Here is a 19,351-nt window from a genome sequence, read left to right as displayed (position 1 = left end):
ACAGTAGTTTCTATGACATGCGACATGGGATCGACAAACATGGCACTATGGGCGGAACTAGACATAAGAGTACCAAAGAACTGTTATTTTCAGCATCCTGTGAACAACCAGTTTAAGATTTTTGTGTTTGCAGATATGCCACATCTACTGAAATTGGCACGGAATCATTATATTGATAATGGATTCAATATTAGAGGATATCGCGTGGACAAAAAATGTGTTGAGCGGATTCTATCAATTAATGCGAGAGATATGAAAGTCACTCATAACATATCTCAATATCACCTCGATGTTCAGGGATCCGAACGGCAAAAAGTCCTTCCTGCTGCACAATTATTTTCCGAAAGGACGGCTTCTGCCATTAAATGGTACGGACAGAAAGGATATCTCGACAATGTAGACTGGGCGGAAACGGCACGAATAATTAAATTATTTAACGATTGGTTCGATATTTTTAACGCGAGCTCGAAATACGGAAAACATGAGGGTAAAAATGCATACGGTGTCAATTTACGAAAACAAAATGATGTTCTGTGTGAAATGAATAAATTTATGACTGAAATAAAAATTGGAAACCATAAAATTAATTTCCTTTCAGAAAGGAATCATAATTAGTAATAATGCTCTGCAGGAAATGTTACCCTATCTCACCGAAATTTGTTTCAATTTTAATTTCAATTTTGAATACATATTAACCAGGCGGTTAAACCAAGATGTATTGGAAAAATTTTTCTCAGTTATAAGGGCCATTGGCGCTGCGTATGATCATCCAACTGCTCTAGATTTCAAATATAGATTAAGAAGATATATATTAGGGAAGCAGTCAATGAATTTATTTAACAATATAAGGTTTTCTAATGTAACGGCAGAACATGTTTCTCCGCTTGTTAGTAGCGAATCATGTCAGGTACTGACCGGAATGTTAAATGTCTATGTGTTGCCAGATGAACCCGGAAATCAAGAAGAAGAATTGTGCGTAGAATATGACGACAATAATAATATAGAACCCGTGTGCGATTTAATTACATATCATCCAACTTTTGAAGAAGAACAACTTCTCACGTCTTTAGATGATATGAATATTGCAGATGTTATTGAAGACGAAGCCTTAAAATACGTGGCTGGATATGTAGCGTACAGATTTAAGGTCAAATATCCGACTTTAGGAATCGAAACTCGCGAAATGCCTGCTACAAGTAATGTAGATTGGGTACAATTCATTTCTCGCGGAAAGTGTATGTATCCGTCGGAAAATGTTAGCAGCTGCGCGCGCAATGAATAAACAATTTGAAAAATATCACGAGTCAAATCTACGCAAAACTCTGTTTATATTTAATGAACTAGTCGATATTGTATGTAATGAAATACGATCAATTGAGCTGCCACGCGAAGTAATTTTGTGTCTCGTTTGAACCCGAACATATCTCCGTGTTCGCGAAATCAATCGACAGATATGTCAATTAAATAGAAAGAAAAATAAGAAAAAAAAAAAATAAAATTTACAAATAATAAAGTATAATAGTACACATCTTCGTCGTTTTCTTTTTCTCGAATACATGTTCCTATACTTTTGTATTTCAATTTTTTTTATATAATTAAATTATTTACTATATAAAATTCACACATATAAAATTCATACATATATAAAATTCACACATAATGATAATAAGCATCGTGATCTAGCTTTGAAATAGGCTTAGCTTTGTGCTTCCTTCTTTGTTATTGTTTAACAATTTGTACGGTTGTATAAGTAAAAATTAAAGATTCTATTATTTGTTAAATTATTTACTTCTTCTTAATTCTCCTTATAAATTTTTATTTAATAACGTTATCAATTTGTCAAATTACAACATAAAAGTAATTCAATTAATAAAACTTTTTTTAATAATAATTTAATAAATTTTTCACATTTACATTTAATACTAATTCAATTAATAAATAATCATTTTATGAAATTTACATTTAATACTAATTCAATTAATAAAAATGATATTTTAATAATTTCATGATCATTTCTTAAAACAAAATTTAATTCCATTAAAAATGCTAGATCCGGTTACTGTGAATAGCCTGTGGTCAATCGGGTACAATCCTATTTTTATTAAACAATTTTATTCTTTACAATTTTTACCTGAAAGAAACATATACATTTGATATAATAATAAAATACTTCGCAACAATATACAAAAGACAATAATTTATAATAAGATTATAACTTTTACGCAATATAACGCCTATAACAACGGAAAAATAGTAATTTTGCATGTATATTATAAGATATGATAATAACTTAGACATATTGGCCCGTATTCAGAACGCACTTTTATCGATAAAAGCGCGCTTTTATCTCTGAAATTCTATAGTATACGTGACGTAGTAAGCTGTAGTATGTTAGCGCGCTAACATCGTTGTTAGCGCATTCTGAATACGGACCATTAAGATATATATACTATGAATATATTATTTTAGGCGTCATGGTCAATCGTTATCGCATAATAAAGCTCGAAATTAGCGCGTAATGATGACGTATGCTTGATGACAGTTCCAATTGGTCCCTCAATTGTCACGTAATTTTTCTATGCGCATAAGCATACTCTTGTCCTTATACCATGGGTGCAGCCAAACCTCGTGGGAGGTCTTGAAAGAGGGCAATGAATTCACCACTTGGAAAAAATTGATTACGGTTTTACAGCACCTAAAAAAAATATTCAGTACATGTTTTCAACGTATTTTTGCCTGCTGATTACAAATATGACAATAAAAATTGGCGGTCGGACCTACTGAAGCCGCCATCTTGAAAAAACCGCTAAAAAACGCGATTTTTTGCATTTATCTTAAAGAATACAAATCGGAGAAAAAAAATTTTCAAATTAATAAGGTAGAGCATCAAATTCTCTTCAAAAATGGTTATATGTGGACGTCCACATGAAAATGGCCCACTTTGTCGGTCTGATTTTCGGAGAAAATCGAAGTTTAAAAAATGAAATTTCATATTTCTTGTGAGTTTGGAGTCGTAAGTCATGTGCCATTCAACGCGATAGACCCTCAAGATTGTTCCTAAACCATAACAAAAATTTTAGAAATTTGAACTATACTTAGAATATTGCGATTATCCTAGAAACCTAAAATCGACAAAGTGGGCTCTTTTCATGCGGACGTCCACATACATATAATGCCACAAAAGACGGATGAACATGATAATCGACTTGGCGGGTCCCGTTTCCACCTGTAACACCGTTTTGTGTTCGGGGACATTTATGTACATTGAGATAATTACAAGGACCCAAATTGGGTTGTTGAAGTCACTGATCACGAATCTCATGTCAGAACTTCGAAATTTCAAATGGCGGTTCCAAAATGGCGGACCAAAATATGAAACCTTACTCTGTTTATATGACAATCGGAATACTCTAAGATTTTTGTATTCGCTGATTACGAATTCGTTGTTGGCTTTATTTAATTCCAAATGGCGGATTTAATATGGCGGATCAAAACATGAAATCTTACTTGATTCAGATGAAACTCTTACTCGTACTTGGTAGTTTTTGAAATCGATGATTCAGAATACGTTGTACACGGAAAGATATTTCTTGGTAATTTTACTATTCTATTCAGCAATTTGGGGACGTAATGTTCATTACGGGAAAATATAAATTTCAATGCAGTAAAAATTACTATAGAATTTTTAATTTTTGTTTGAAAGAAATGCACATTAAGGTAAATGTCCCAGTTTGTGACCTTATAAGAAAATCGCATGAGTTAATACGAATGAAAAATACTCTAGAGTGATTAAAATCAGGAATCAATTATACCGAACTCAAGATTAATCATTTTTGTATCGAAAAACATGCTTTACTGGGGTTGTAAACATAATCTAATAAATATAAAAAAATAAATAGCAAACTATGTAAATGTAGACATTAGTGACCGCTTGATTTTAATTTTGCCCTATTTGTGACTCCACGGTTAGTGACTGGTGCATTGGATCGAATGTATCACCATGTATCACTTAGTGACCGACGCACATGATGCAATACACACGATGTCCATTGTAAGCGACCTAGCCAAAAGTGATAGCATTGCCACCAAAATTTTCCTTCGAGCATACATCGAATATTTCCGTTTATTCGTCCAAAATGTAACTCATACGTGTTTAGAAACATATGGAGATGAGTATTAATTGTTATCTTTTTGAAAAAAGCAACGAAATTTAATGTTATAGCTAGTTCTCTTGAGACAATCACAGATAGAAACATGCGTGTTTTATTGAACCGATTTGTCATATTCACTTATATACTCAAAATTACCAACCTTTTTCAGAATTCACACATAGCACAATATTTATTCACTTGTTAACTAAAACTTTATCACAAAAACTGTTTATGAACGTTTGTCTACGACAATATGACACAGCTATGACTTTGCCGCGACAAACGCCATGTCTACCAACCTGGCGACAACAACGTGCTCGATCTGCACTTAATGACGATACGGGCACCTTATTTCACATTTTTATGAGTTATCTGTTTACCAAATATCACTACATCACATATCAAAACGATGGATTATTAATTGAAAAACGTAATAAATATTGTTTTCAGAGATAAATTACTTGAAATTTCTGATTAATTACATATAAGTCTTAAAGTGATCACAAACAGGGTCATGGTCGCAAACTGGGACATTTACCTTAAGTTATTGCTAAAATATCATATTTTATATAATGGAAAATCATGTTTTATATGAACAATTTACTACATTACATTTGATTAAAGTTAATAAACATTTTTCAGTTTTCTTTGTCGCTAATGTCGTAATCGCTACCTTCATCTGAAAAATTTGGCTCAAAGATATCTGTAGTATCATCTTTAGATATTTCAACTTCAGAATGAACACCTATTGAAATGTATACGAATACATTTAACATTGTCTACTTAGTTTTATTCATAATGATCATCTACATAAATATAAACAAAAATATCGATTTTAGGCAGTAATAATTAAAATATGATTAATTTGTGTTAATTTCATAATGAGGCTTTTTTACTATAAAATAAATACTATGACATAGTGTAAAATAAGTTATTGTTTTGTTGAAATATTTTAATCCAAATTATAATACAATATGTAAAAAATTAAATTAAACTAAGTTCTGCTTCGAAAGTATTTAATCTTCAGAATGTAACAAAAACATGTGTTTATAGCAAATTATACTTGTTATATGGGCAAACCCCAGAAACTTTTAAATTTTCTGTCAAACAAGGAAGACTTTTTCGCTTTTATGACCTAAAATGTAAAAGTTTCTGAAATTTGCACATATAAATTAGAAAAATGTAATTATTATAATATTACTATCCCTGATAGTAATTTGTTGCAATTGTCATGGCCATAAAATAGCCTCATAGAAATTTCTACCAGGGCATAATATAAAACTTTTTCTTTGAAGTTTTGTCATACCTTTCTCTATATTTTTATCTATGTCTTCTGTAACAATCTCACGGAACCTCGGATATTGCTCTCCGCTAAACCATTCGAAATCATATGATTTGAGAATTTTGCCTTCCAAATTTTCATTTATAATTTCTTTCCATCCAAATAATGCATTACTTGGTGTTACGTTGGATAGATGGGAGTGAAGCCATATGTTGGTTATGTAAGCTGCTCTCATGGATTGTTTGTATAATTCTGATTTGCATGGTGGCAATTTGCATGCATCAAAACCCTTTATGTTTATGGTAAAATAATCATTAGTATCAGTAGTGCCGTACGCTTTTGCAAATATTGCAAATCTAGCCTCATTTACGCCGTGTAGATATTTTATTCCATATAATCCGCAGACGAATTTTTCTAATATTTCAAGGGTATCTGATTGTTCAACAGTATCAATATTTCCGACGTTGAAGAAGGCTTTCTGGTACTGCGAAGATCTTAATAACATGTCTAAAGGTTTTTTTTTACCTTTGCCATAAAAAGCTGGGTTGAAATCACAGCCGGGAAATGCATGTAGACCAGACAAGGCTTTACATACATTATCTCCTAAAACATCGTACAATTTTGTGATGTCAATATACCTTGACTTGTTACCAATAAGGTGCATCCAAATATTATTTTCTTTTTGAATCATATGTTGGATGTTACCTAGCATGATAATTAGTATGTCCGTATCCGTTGCTTTAATGACAATATTAATTGACTGAGTCCATTCCGGGTTCGTCTCCTCATTAACACTATAAACGTGCATAACAATTTTTGTGTCCGCTTCGGCCTGAAGCGTTGTCAATGACTGTACACTTATTCTATATACAGTATCAGTCTGTAAAGCCATATACTTGTAGCATGTATCAAAATTAACATATAGAACTTTAGAACCGATTATCTTTGCCATGTCATTTTCTTTCCAGTCGTTGATAAAAAAGTTAACAAGAGCTTTCTTGAAATGCGTATTTTTTAAGTCAGCTTGGAAATTTGTATTTCGTTCTTGATTTCTGCCTCTGATTTCAAACCTTTGTACGTAAGATTCACGTAATTTGTGTTCATAATCCTTTATTGACGGTCTAGGATAGGTATCAAAGTTACATCTATTCTTTTCGCATCTATTTTCATAATTTTCATCAGTAAAGCTTTTGATATATCTTCGTACGTACTCGTCACATTTTAAGTGCATGCAATAGACTGAAGCCATCATATATTATCATATCCGAAGTGAGAGGTGCGTCACTGTCAACTTTTTTCTCGAGACAGCTCATAAGTACAGATTTATCGGTTTTGCATATTGATTGATCAAAATGACATAGTGATGGAGGTACTGGAGTTATTGGAAATGATAAAACTTTTTTTATGTCAACATTTTTTTCTTTTTGTAAATTCAGAGCTGCAAGCTGGCCGAATAAGTCGCGTTGACTTTTCACTTCTTCAATTTTACCTGCACATTTAAGAACTTTTTTTTTGTTTTGCGCAAATGTATGCAATTTATTTTTTTTTATCGGTTCATCGAAGCGTTCCTCGCGCAAAACACATTCTGACATACATTGGGTCCTTTGTTTTTCACCTAATTGTTCAATTTGTAGCAAGAAGTTTTCGACTTCTGGTTTAGTAGCTTTACCACTGGTGATGTTGAACAGGGAGTCAGGATGTACCTCTGGTGAAAATGGATTTATATGCCTTTTTAAAGTATTCATAAAATTTATGACATGCTTATGACTTAATTGGAGGAAATGATTTCTTAAATCATTTGTCATATCCTCTTTTTTAGATAAATCACAATAATCGTATATATAAGAATTTACTGTGGTCTAAGTCCGTGTGTCACATTCCAACGTTGACGTGCACAGACGTTATTTGTCATATTTGTCACTCCGCTCATTTTATTTGCTGCGTGCGCATTTATTGTTGTTTCCAACGTGTAATCCGTTGCTTGTCGACAAAAAGAGTGATTTGTTCTTTTGACGCCAAATGAACCGCTTTCAAAATTTGCTTTCAGTCCGGGATGTGTTTTATCTATATGAAGAAGATTATTGTGATATTTAGCAAGCCATCGTGAGTAGTTCTGTTGATTTAAAGTAAAATAATTATTTTCGTGACGTGGGCGTAAAGTGAAACTTTACTCCAGCGAGTTACTGCAACGCCCTCGGGCCGACGAAGTTGGCCCGAGGGTCGCTGGCGGTAACTCAAGGGAGGGAAGTTTTACGCCCGAGTCGCTAACATGATTTTTTGTCATAGTAGGCGGAAAGTACGAAACAATAGAACGCGTGAGATGGTGGTGGTGGCGCAACCTGGGGATTTGAAGAGGAAGGGGATTGTCTAAGAATGAGTAAGGATGGGTAGTGGTAAAGTGTTTTTACAACACAAACAATTTTACTCCCAGTAGGCATGAAAGTCAACTTTACTCCCGCTCAACATGCATAAATTCGCGTACTTTATTCCTACTATGACGAAAAAAATATTGTTAATCTTTGGTAAAATATACATCAAAATATCAAAGTTCGCTGTGCGGATACTCCTTGATAAATGGTGATAGTAATCAATGAATCTTATGTATATTACATAAAACTGCGCTGTTTTTCCGTACTTTCCTGTATATACGTGTTCTTCGAAATTTGCATGTAATATGTTTCTCACTTCTTTATTGTCGATTTGTGGATCTTTGTATTTTTTTATAATAAATTCTTGTAAATAAGTTTTTATACTATTGTCAATTTTAATATTTTCATTTTCGAGAAAACGTTCAAAAAGCAGGATTTGTAGACCCAAACTCATGATAGGATGCAATCGTTTACATCGGTTGAAATGTTTTCCTTGTATGAAACCATTTAAGGATCCATTCGCTAAAAGTTGACTATCGACCATTATATTTGTACGGCCACAATTATCTTAAATTTCCCGATGGCATGGAAAAAAGCCATTTGCACATGAAAGAGTCCTAAATGAATGAATATAGGATCATAAGTTGGTTTATACACGTTTTATATTTTCATAGCTATACAAGCTACGTTCAAATCATACGTAACTTCTATGTACTTCTGGTTCAATTCTTTCTGTACTTCCATAGAAATGTTTAAAGTCTCTCTAACAACATCTGGATCGGTAGGCGATTGATTAAGAGATTACATGTAAACAATTCTATGTACGGGTTTCCTGTCATCAAATATCTTAGTATTATAGCCAACCCACATTGGTACATCATCTGTTTGCAAGAAAAATGATAACATCCATGCCCTATCCAAGTATGTAACTTCTAGCATGTCAACAGATGCACAAAACTCTGAAGAATGCATTTTAGTACGCATAGTCAATTTTTTTTGTACAGGTTCAAATTCGGGAGAAATACACGTAAATTTTCGTTTCTTTACGACTTTCTTGGTATTTGGAATATGAGAAACTACATTAATTGCAGCAGAATTATTTTCATGATTTTCGTAATTTCTGTTTTCAGACTCACAAACAGATCCTTCATCAAATGTACTATCTCCAAGAATAGTGTCATATGCGTAGCATGTCTCTGAACAATTAACAATATCTTGACTAGGAACAGAAATATTAGTACTTGTTCTCTCTGTACTAATATTTTCTTGGTTCCCAAGAGTGTTGTTATTAATTGCATTGCCATTTTCAACGTTTGTGTCAAGTGTATTATTAGATGTTTCGGTACCTATGTAATCCCTATCTCCAGATAGAATAATTTGTGTTATTATACCCACCGTGTCATGCAGGGTGTCTTTGCCTCCAATCCTCGAAGTGTCAACGAAGCGATCAAAATTATCCCAAGCTAAACAAGTAATTCGATTAGGTTTCATTACAACTTCAGAAGGACAGAAACGCGAATCACTGACAATAGAAAATGCTGCTTGGGTTTCTATCTCATCTAATGTACTGTAACTGCACGTTTGACCTAATTTGTGTAAGATATCGATAACTTTCGTACTACCCGTCATATTTTTTAACGATATTCCCAATGTTACTTGTTTTGACGTTTTAATGTGACCATTATTTACGGCATAAATAAGATCTTGGGCAAATGAATCAGCTAATCTTTGTATTTTTTTATTATTACGTCGTTGTTTCTTTGGGCCAGTTAATACCTCTTTGTAAAACTTTGTAAGTATTTCTGGTATACAACATTCGCCCTTTATTAAATCTTGCGCCGTAATCTTTTCGGGAAGTTTCGTTTGTTTCACATCCATGCAATGTTTACGTAAAATAACGGATGCATTATACAGAATATCGGCTTCTTCAATATCCTGTACATTTAAATTTGTCACAAGATATCCAGTAGGCATTACTACTCTCATATCATCAACAGTACATATTTTTATATCTTTGGGGAACTCACGTGCAATTTTGTCCGGTAATTTGTATATTCCACTTAACGATGTTTCTTCGCAAGTTTCGTCCATTCTTTTCATTACTTCGGTTCTATATAATCTATAGTAGTGATCTAGTGAATGGCATTCTTTGCATATGATTACTTCGCACTGTAATATATCTTTTACTACTTCAACAGCTTCTTTGAACATTTGTCTGCTCTTACTATATTTAGAATCATGTAATAATGCGGCGGTAACAGATCGATTTATATAATTGATTAAGGAGCTTCTATGATATGAAGGAAATAATTGTAATTTCGTTAATGCTTTTAATTTGTTTTGCATATGAATATCTTTTAAAAACTTCGTTTTGTTTTAAAGTGTCGTCATGACCGACAAATTGCTGGTTTTCGTTAATTTTTGTTTCTGTTTTCCACCTACATAATAATATGAATAAACATATTTTAAATACGTATCTCTAGTAGTACAATTTTTAAATTAAGCATAATGATGAAATATACATAAAGTATCTGACTGAGTTTTCGCATATGATGCATGTCTGATCCGTTATTTCAAATTCAGTTTCTTCTTGTTGAAGGTTGTTCTCAAGGATGTTTTCGTGCCTTTAAGAATTTAATGCAATTTAAAATTGATATTTTAAATGCATTATATTTTTGAGAACAAAAATTTTTAAATATTCAGAATTAAAATGGCAATAAAGTAACAATACGCACTGATAAAAATTATTTCGCTGATACAGCAAAATGAGATTCGCTGTACTTGATTCGCATTAGCGGTCAATTTTTTCGCTATGGCAGACAAAATTTTCGCGGTCCCAGCGAAAAAATTGGCTACTGTATCGAAAACTTTTGCTGACCCAAATCTAGCAACCAAATTTCGCTAGGCCAGCGAATTTTTCGCTGGAATAGCCAATTTTTTCTATCAGTGCGGACGCAAACATTTTTTTTGGTAATAGGGTCGTACCCTAGTCGATTACCCTAGTTATTTTCGATACAAGTAAAATTTCAAAAATGTGTAAAATAGCAAAGTCAGCCAATGTATAATTCATAAATCTGTCCTTATCTACCAGAGCTTATTTACATTACACCTTACTTTCAATCCATTTTCTTGTTTAATTTAAAATGTCACAGCAATATATTTTTAATATATACATACACAGTAACTGCATTGTTGCCTCCTTCTTCGCATATATGGGAAGTTGCATCTTTTGATGTATCGATATTGTTACAATTTTCATTACTAATTACTTCGTTGTCCACATATGTGTTAACTAAAATCCTCTCCTGAGATGTGGATGGTACAGATTCGTAACTTTCAATGTCGTTTTCACAATCCGCCGATTTTAAAAACTTTTCATATTTTTCTTTTCCTTGAGAATTTACTTTCTTGAACTGTTTATGATATGTCGAGTGATATACAGTTTCAGAATTGGGAATGGCAGACAACTTCAGCGATGAGTAATTTTTTAAGTACCCATTGAAAGATCTGATAGAAAAAGTGCGTAAAACACCAACATATATGTCATTTTGCTGGTAAGCTTTTAAAATTTCATCACTATCTGATTGAGTCTATTTGCAGTAAATACACCGTCTTTCACTCATTTTCAACATTTACACATTATGACGTTTTCAATACAGTGTTACAATTACAATAACTGATAACCATAAAAGTATTCGCAAATTGGTTATATGAACTGTCATCTTACAGCGACAACGACTCAGAAAAAATCATTGACAGTTGTTAGCGCGCATGCGTAGAAAATAGAAGAACGCGTACACGGAAACAGTTTTTTGCTAAACTCACACTATTATAATTAAATAAAACCGACAACGAATTCGTAATCAGCGAATACAAAAATCGTAGAGTATTCCGATTGTCATATAAACAGAGTAAGGTTTCATATTTTGGTCCGCCATTTGGAATTTCGAAGTTCTGACATGAAATTCGTGATCAGCGACTTCAACAACCCAATTTGGGTCCTTGTAATTATCTCAATGTACATAAATGTCCCCGAACACAAAACGGTGTTACAGGTGGAAACGGGACCCGCCAAGTCGATTATCATGTTCATCCGTCTTTTGTGGCATTATATGTATGTGGACGTCCGCATGAAAAGAGCCCACTTTGTCGATTTTAGGTTTCTAGGATAATCGCAATATTCTAAGTATAGTTCAAATTTCTAAAATTTTTGTTATGGTTTAGGAACAATCTTGAGGGTCTATCGCGTTGAATGGCACATGACTTACGACTCCAAACTCACAAGAAATATGAAATTTCATTTTTTAAACTTCGATTTTCTCCGAAAATCAGACCGACAAAGTGGGCCATTTTCATGTGGACGTCCACATATAACCATTTTTGAAGAGAATTTGATGCTCTACCTTATTAATTTGAAAATTTTTTTCCTCCGATTTGTATTCTTTAAGATAAATGCAAAAAATCGCGTTTCTTAGCGGTTTTTTCAAGATGGCGGCTTCAGTAGGTCCGACCGCCAATTTTTATTGTCATATTCGTAATCAGCAGGCAAAAATACGTTGAAAACATGTACTGAATATTTTTTTTAGGTGCTGTAAAACCGTAATCAATTTTTTCTAACAAGGGAAGTATCACAACTGTCCGCCTCCGATTTGATTCTCCATGAAATATGTTGTTAAGCACGAAAATCTAAGAGACACATATTTTTTTATACGTGCCCTAACTCATGTTTAAGGGGTGAAACACCCCTTTGAAAAAAAACGGTATTTTTCTTTTGAGGCGAATATCATCGGAAGTATAAAAGATATAAAAAAATTTTTTTTTACAAAAGTTGTACGGCTTCAAGAGTACTTTAAAAATACAAAAAAAAAATTTTTATACTAATTTTTTTGTTTAAATAATTTTGTTTAAAAATTTTTTTAATTTTTCTTCTTTGTATTTTTAAAGTACTCTTGAAGCCGTACAACTTTTGTTTAAAAAATTTTTATATATCTTTTATACTTCCGACGATATTCGCCTCGAAAGAAAAATACCGTTTTCTTTCAACAGGGTGCTTCACCCCTTAAACATGAGTTAGGGCACGTATAAAAAAATACGTGTCTCTTAGATTTTCGTGCTTAATAACATATTTCATGGAGAATCAAATCGGAAGCGGACAGTTGTGATACTTCCCTTGTAAGTGGTGGATTCATTGCCCCTTTTCAAGACCTTCCACGAGGTTTGGCTACACCTGAGGGGGTCGCCACTCTGAATTTATATTCTTGAAGGTTCGAAATGTCCTTTCCACGTGGAGGCGGTCTGTTTTATTCTTTTCAGACATTATTTTTCTATTTTCTTTGATTGACTTTAAAACTGATCTCTTTACGTGCAAAAAACCTGCAATATAAATATTAAGCTACACCTGCGAAGGTCGCCAATCACGCGATTACCATTTTTTAACACCAGAAATGCATTGCACTTCGCCGCAAGTTGTTTGGCTTCGGCGAAAAAATCTTCCCATACTGAATCACCCCTAACACAAAAACGGTACACCTGCGAAGGCCGCCACTTCATTTTAATATATTTTTCCACCCTCCGTAAACGGTTTTTCCTGGTGGCGACCTGTTTGGCTTCGGAAGAAAAAATCCGGTCATAAACAGGCCCAAAATAAATTTGCTACTATGGCGGGTAGTTTACCTATGATTTTTATGTTACTTTAACCGTCGCTAGTGCGCCTACAAATTGGCGACCTATTTGGCTTCGGAAGACCAAATGCTTCACATCTCTCGGTCTACTACGACCGGAGATATCGCGACGCAAAGTCCGGGTCTGTGAATTTTCACGTTTCAATTTTAAGAAACGTCGTTATTAACGTCGTCAACCAGAGAGAAATGTACGTCTCGTTTTTTCGATAATAGAGGGCCTTTGACTTTATGTGTTATCTCACTCTATCTATTCTATCATCTCACTCTATCTATCTATATCTAACCAGCAGACCAGTGTTGCATGGTGTATCATCCACAGACTTCTATATATACTAGAAGTATATATAGAAGTCTGTGGTATCATCACATATGACGCGCGCGTTGAAATATCGAAATATAGAGAAACTATGTGTCCAGGTATTCACTACCGAGGAATTAAGTGTCTAGATGTCGTCTATATGTTCGTCGTCGAGGAAGTAAGTGTCTACGTGTTTGATTTCGAGGAAATAGGTGTCTAAGTGTTCGCCTTCGAGGAACTAAGTGTCTAGGTGTTCGCCTTCGAGGAAGTGGGTGTCTAGGTGTTCGCCGTCGAGGAAGTGGATGCCTACGTGTGCGCCTTCGAGGATATGGATGTCTAAGTATTCGCCGTCGAGGAAGTAGGGGTCTACGTGTTCGCCGTCGAGAAAATGGGTGTCTAGATTGTAAGAAACATCGTCGTCGTCGTCGTCGTCATCATTGTTGCCAGCTATGGAGCGAGGAAATGCATTCTGGAATTTTTGGCGCAAGAGATATAAATGTGTATCTATAATATCGATCGCTGCGATCTGTAAGATCGATAAAGTCGGATTATGAGTCTCGGCAATAACAAAGGATTGAGGTTAGAAAATCTGACACATCGATGGCATAAAATAGACGAACACGTAAGTGCGGTTAGATATTTTCTGCTTTATTACACAAATTCTCTGCTGTAATTCCGCTGTAAGAATATCTACAAATTATTTTCTATATAATTATTTTCTTTTTACAGCATTTGGTCAGGTTACTTATTTATCGAGACACTACCGTGTCTCCAGACCTGTTATTTATTTGTTTGGTAGATATCTTAGTTTGTATTCTCTATTCCTTATATAATTATAAAAGAATTGATTCTTTGTACTTTGTTGATAGGAAAAGTCTGAAAAAAAGGTATGGATTTAAAAGATTCTTGCTTTTCTTTTCAGGACTTTTCCTTCAATAAATCTGAAGATAAAATACAGCACAAAGAATCAATTCTTTTATAATAATAAAGATAAAACTTATTTGATACAGTTACTCAAAACATAAAATTACTTGGTTTTAGTATTGAAATCTTTAAAACTTTAAATAATTATCTAATAATGAAATATATATTATCACACATGGAAAGTAACTGATATATTATTGAAGGTGCCAGTTCAAAGTGAACACATTTATAAAATGTATATCCTTTTGTTGCATATATACGTAATAATGATTTACCAACACATGTACACTAGTTGTTTATAATATGTAGTAATGTTAAATCATTATTATGTATATGTGCAACAAAAGAATATACACTTTATGTATGTTTACTTTAACCTGGCACCTTCAATAATATATATTATAAGTCATTTTTCATGGTAATATGTATCATTTAATTATCTTTCAATAATAAAATGTATTCGTTAAAATAGACAATTTGGTATAAGAATTCTTTTAAAATTAATATTGATCTTTTGTGATTTATTTTTAAAATGTAAAAAAACTGTTATATACATATATAGTGTGTTTAATAACATTATACCAAAAAAATCTATTACATATAATAATCAAATACGCTAATAAACGTAATTTTTGAAAAAAATGATTGAAATTATTTATATATTTTGCAGGTACACAATTTAGAAATAATTGATCAAAATGCAAATGTTCAATTGGGAGCAGGAAATACCATAAAACGATAATAATATAAAGATATTAGAGAGATCCGAGTACATTGAAAGTTCTTGATGCCAGTGCTATAATCTTGGATGTGACTAATGCAAAACTTGTCGACAATAATGTTGCCCTAAATAAAAGTGGTGTCAAAATAGTTAACAACAACGCAGTATAGTATTATACATTACAATAATAAAAGTACATTAAATTCTGAAGGTAATGCAATGCAACCGACAATTTCAACGGTAGAAAACAAACTGATATATTATTGAAGGTGCCAGTTCAAAGTGAACATTCATAAAATGTATATCCTTTTGTTGCATATATATGTAATAATAATTTAACAACACATGCACACTAGATGTTTATAATAGTAATGTTAAATCATTATTATTACGCATATATGCAACAAAAGAATATACACTTTATGTATGTTTACTTTGAACTGGCACTTTCAATAATATATGAGTCATTTTTCATGGTAATATGTATAATAGTATTTTTTATATACTATGACCGTACTTTTGAGGAACGACACAACTTCGTCACTTCATCCGCTGCTCTTTTTACGCGATAGCTCAAAAGATGGACGCAATAATGTAATTATCAAGAGTGCGGTTCTTCCTTAAATTTTATATGCTACGATATTCGAGCCGTACTAATTTTCGTTGGGCGCCAGGCACGAGAGAGCGTGCCACTCTTCGCACTAAATATTAAGATGTTACGCTCGGACAAAGAAATTACAGAGCAACGGAATTCGCGACGGACAGGCTCAGCTAGCTCAGCCAACGAAATTGGCAGAGGGGGTGGTTCGCGATGAGCGGGGAACAATGTCGGGGAACGAGGTAGAGGCAGACAGAAATAATCAGACAGCAATTAATATTAACAATGACAAAGAGTTTCCTATTTATTCAATACGCGTCGATACATGAGTTGACATAATCTACAGAATTCCGCGGTCGCGCGTCGACGACAAGTTTACTTTATTACAGAAGAGACGATATCAAGGTCGTCGTCGACGGTACTTAGAAATGTCCGACTCTCGGAACTTCCCGCAAACCGACAGCCTAATGCTGAGCGGTGACACGCGGCTCGACTCTAATTCTTAAACAAACCGGAATCTCAACAAGTAATACGAACGATATGACTTGGCAGTGACACGGGCGAGCGATAACGACAATCCTGAGTTCACGAACTCTTACGCTCGAGCGGATGGCACGCGCTCATCGACAGAAACAATAACGTTACTCTTTGCCGGTACGACATCGACCGAATCAAATCCGCGTAAATTCTCACACGCGATCCGCTCAAGACGCTCACAAAAGATTACGCGATCGGTGGCTTTACAATAAAACGAATAACGCTCGCCTCACCAAGATACTCCTCCTCAGCCGCTTCCTTCAAAGTCTGTACGAGAGCCGATAGCAGTGCTCATCTTCGACGAATATTCTCGAAATTCCTGCCAAATTATGGGCGAGATCCTGCGTCCTTACTCGAGGTCCGTCACTGCACAAGTGCCGATCGGAAGTTTCCGCGGATTCACGCAGGTCGTCAGGCCCTCTCTTATCGGCCTCTGCTTGCTCTAATTGGCTCGCCGCGACCGCGTGACCCCGCGACGAATCCCGCGGGTCCTTGCGTGTCGCGAATCCTTTTACGCTGTGGCGCGCTTTTCCAAAAGTCCGAAAATGCTTCCTTGTCGCTTGACGATCTTCCATCGATCGTTGTGGGACACGATGCTTCGGCGGATGTTCTGCCTTTGAGTCCGTTCCCAGCTGACGTCTCTCTCCGAGGCGTCTGCAATGAGGGTGCGATAATCCACCAAATAATAGCGACATTAATAACAAATATGAAATAATACGACCTGCGTGTGCCGCGCTTCTCGTGACTTCAGCTAAATTCTTCATACAGCAATCTCTTCCTCGTGGGAGGCGACGTCTTCTCTCTTCTAGCGATAGGTGAGGCGGCCGAACACAAGAATACAGCGTAGCCACCGGCTCTGATCGTAAATTACCGGCAAAATCCGAGCTCAGGATCGTCTTAATATTAACTAAAACTTAACTAAATAGCGACAAGAAGAAAAAAAGAAAAATAATACAATAATCGCAAGAAAAAGAATAAAATTAAGTAGTACAATAATCGCAAAAAGGAAATAAGAATAATAAATAATGTCGCACATTCGCTTGTGCGCCCGCCCGTTGACCCTGAAGGACCCAGGATCTCGCGTTATGCTGTTTTTCTGGGTGACTGACAAAATGTCACGTCACAATACATATTCATTTCCATTTCATTATCCTTCAATAATAATATAAAAAACTATTATAGTTTGATCTCTCACCTAGAACACTATATTTGATTCAAGATTTTAGAGTGTAAGTTAACTAGTTTTCAATTACGTATATCTTCATAAGTGTACGTTTACAAATTATTATTCTAATTAATAATTAATATCGTGAAGAAGGATTGTTCTGACAATCAATTTCGGAATAACATTATACCTAAAAATTTATTACGTTTATTAGCATATTTGATTATACGTATGTAATATTTTGACATTTAAATAAATACATATTTACTTTTATTGCATATCTTTCAATAATAAAATGTATTATGTTAAAATATTTTATAGAGAACATCAATGTAAACATACTGGAAGAGTACCGTTCGGAAACCATTACCAAGAAAGAGAAACCATAATAAATTTCTTAATACTAAACATTAGAAAGAAGCATAAATGATGAAAAAGAAGAATATTTATTCATTTTTATGTACGTTCATTATAATTTTTTTTTAATGTTCAGTATTAAGAACTTTATTATGATTTCTCTTTCTTGGTGATAGTATCCGAAGTTCCGAAGTAACGCGTTAGAAATTGCGACTTATTTTTTTCCTGTAATAAATTACTTTTCCAACCCGCTCAAATTGTTATTACAGTAAGGTAACTAAGTAACTAAGTAACGGCAGTTACAGTAACGCGTTACTTGCCAACCCTGAATTCCGAACGGTGCTTTTCCAGTATGTCTACATTGATACTCTCTAAAATATTTTAACATAATACATCTTATTATTGAAAGATAATGCCAATGGAAGTGAATATGTATGAAAATGGTTTAAATTAAAAGCCTTTAATCTTTCATTAGTCAAATTTCTAATTTTTGTGTGAACTTCCGGTTTTGATTTGGTTATACCAAGTTATTAAATTCTACCTTTTAAAAACCCATGTAGTACTATTATTTAAATTCCACTAAATTAAAAAGTAAAATTTATGTGGTACTGTTTTTAATCTAATTTTTGTTTGAACTTCCGGTTTTAAGTTGGTTATACCAAGATAAATTCTACTAAATTAAATAGTAAAACCCATGTAGTACTATCTTTATCCTCATATAATGACATATATCATTTGTATAAAAGACCTGATATCAATAGTCGGCGCCTAGTTATTCTATATCAGAATTCTCTTTCTCTTTTCTTCTTCAGTAATACCCAACAGTTCCCAACTTTACGTCTGATTTGACTAATACTAACTCGAACATGTACTTGAATATCTCATTATGTATGCCAAGGTTAATTTTTTATAAAAACCTACGTGATGTTATCCTTATCATATTTGCTGTTTAGTGGAATTTAAAAACCTACGTGGTGTTATCCTTATAATCGGCTGTGGATCTGACCAGTTATATTTGTTGTTTAGTAGAATTTAAAAACCCACGTGGTGTTATCCTTATACTGTTTAGTAGACCAAGGTATAACCTAGATTCTACAATCGTATATGAACATACTGTAAGGTCGTCAGGAATGACCGTTGTGTCAGGATAGTTGAAGGCAGGGGATATAGTTGAGAATCGGTAAGGATAGGCAACTCAGATAACTCTGGAATAATAGAGGAAGGTCAAGCAAATAGTCAAGTTCACAGTTAAGCACTTTACTCTAGAA

This window comes from Cyphomyrmex costatus, unplaced genomic scaffold (genome assembly GCF_001594065.2).
Source record: "Cyphomyrmex costatus isolate MS0001 unplaced genomic scaffold, Ccosl1.0 scaffold1060, whole genome shotgun sequence".
Classification (NCBI taxonomy): Eukaryota; Metazoa; Arthropoda; class Insecta; order Hymenoptera; family Formicidae; genus Cyphomyrmex; species Cyphomyrmex costatus.
This window is presented reverse-complemented; position numbering follows the sequence as displayed.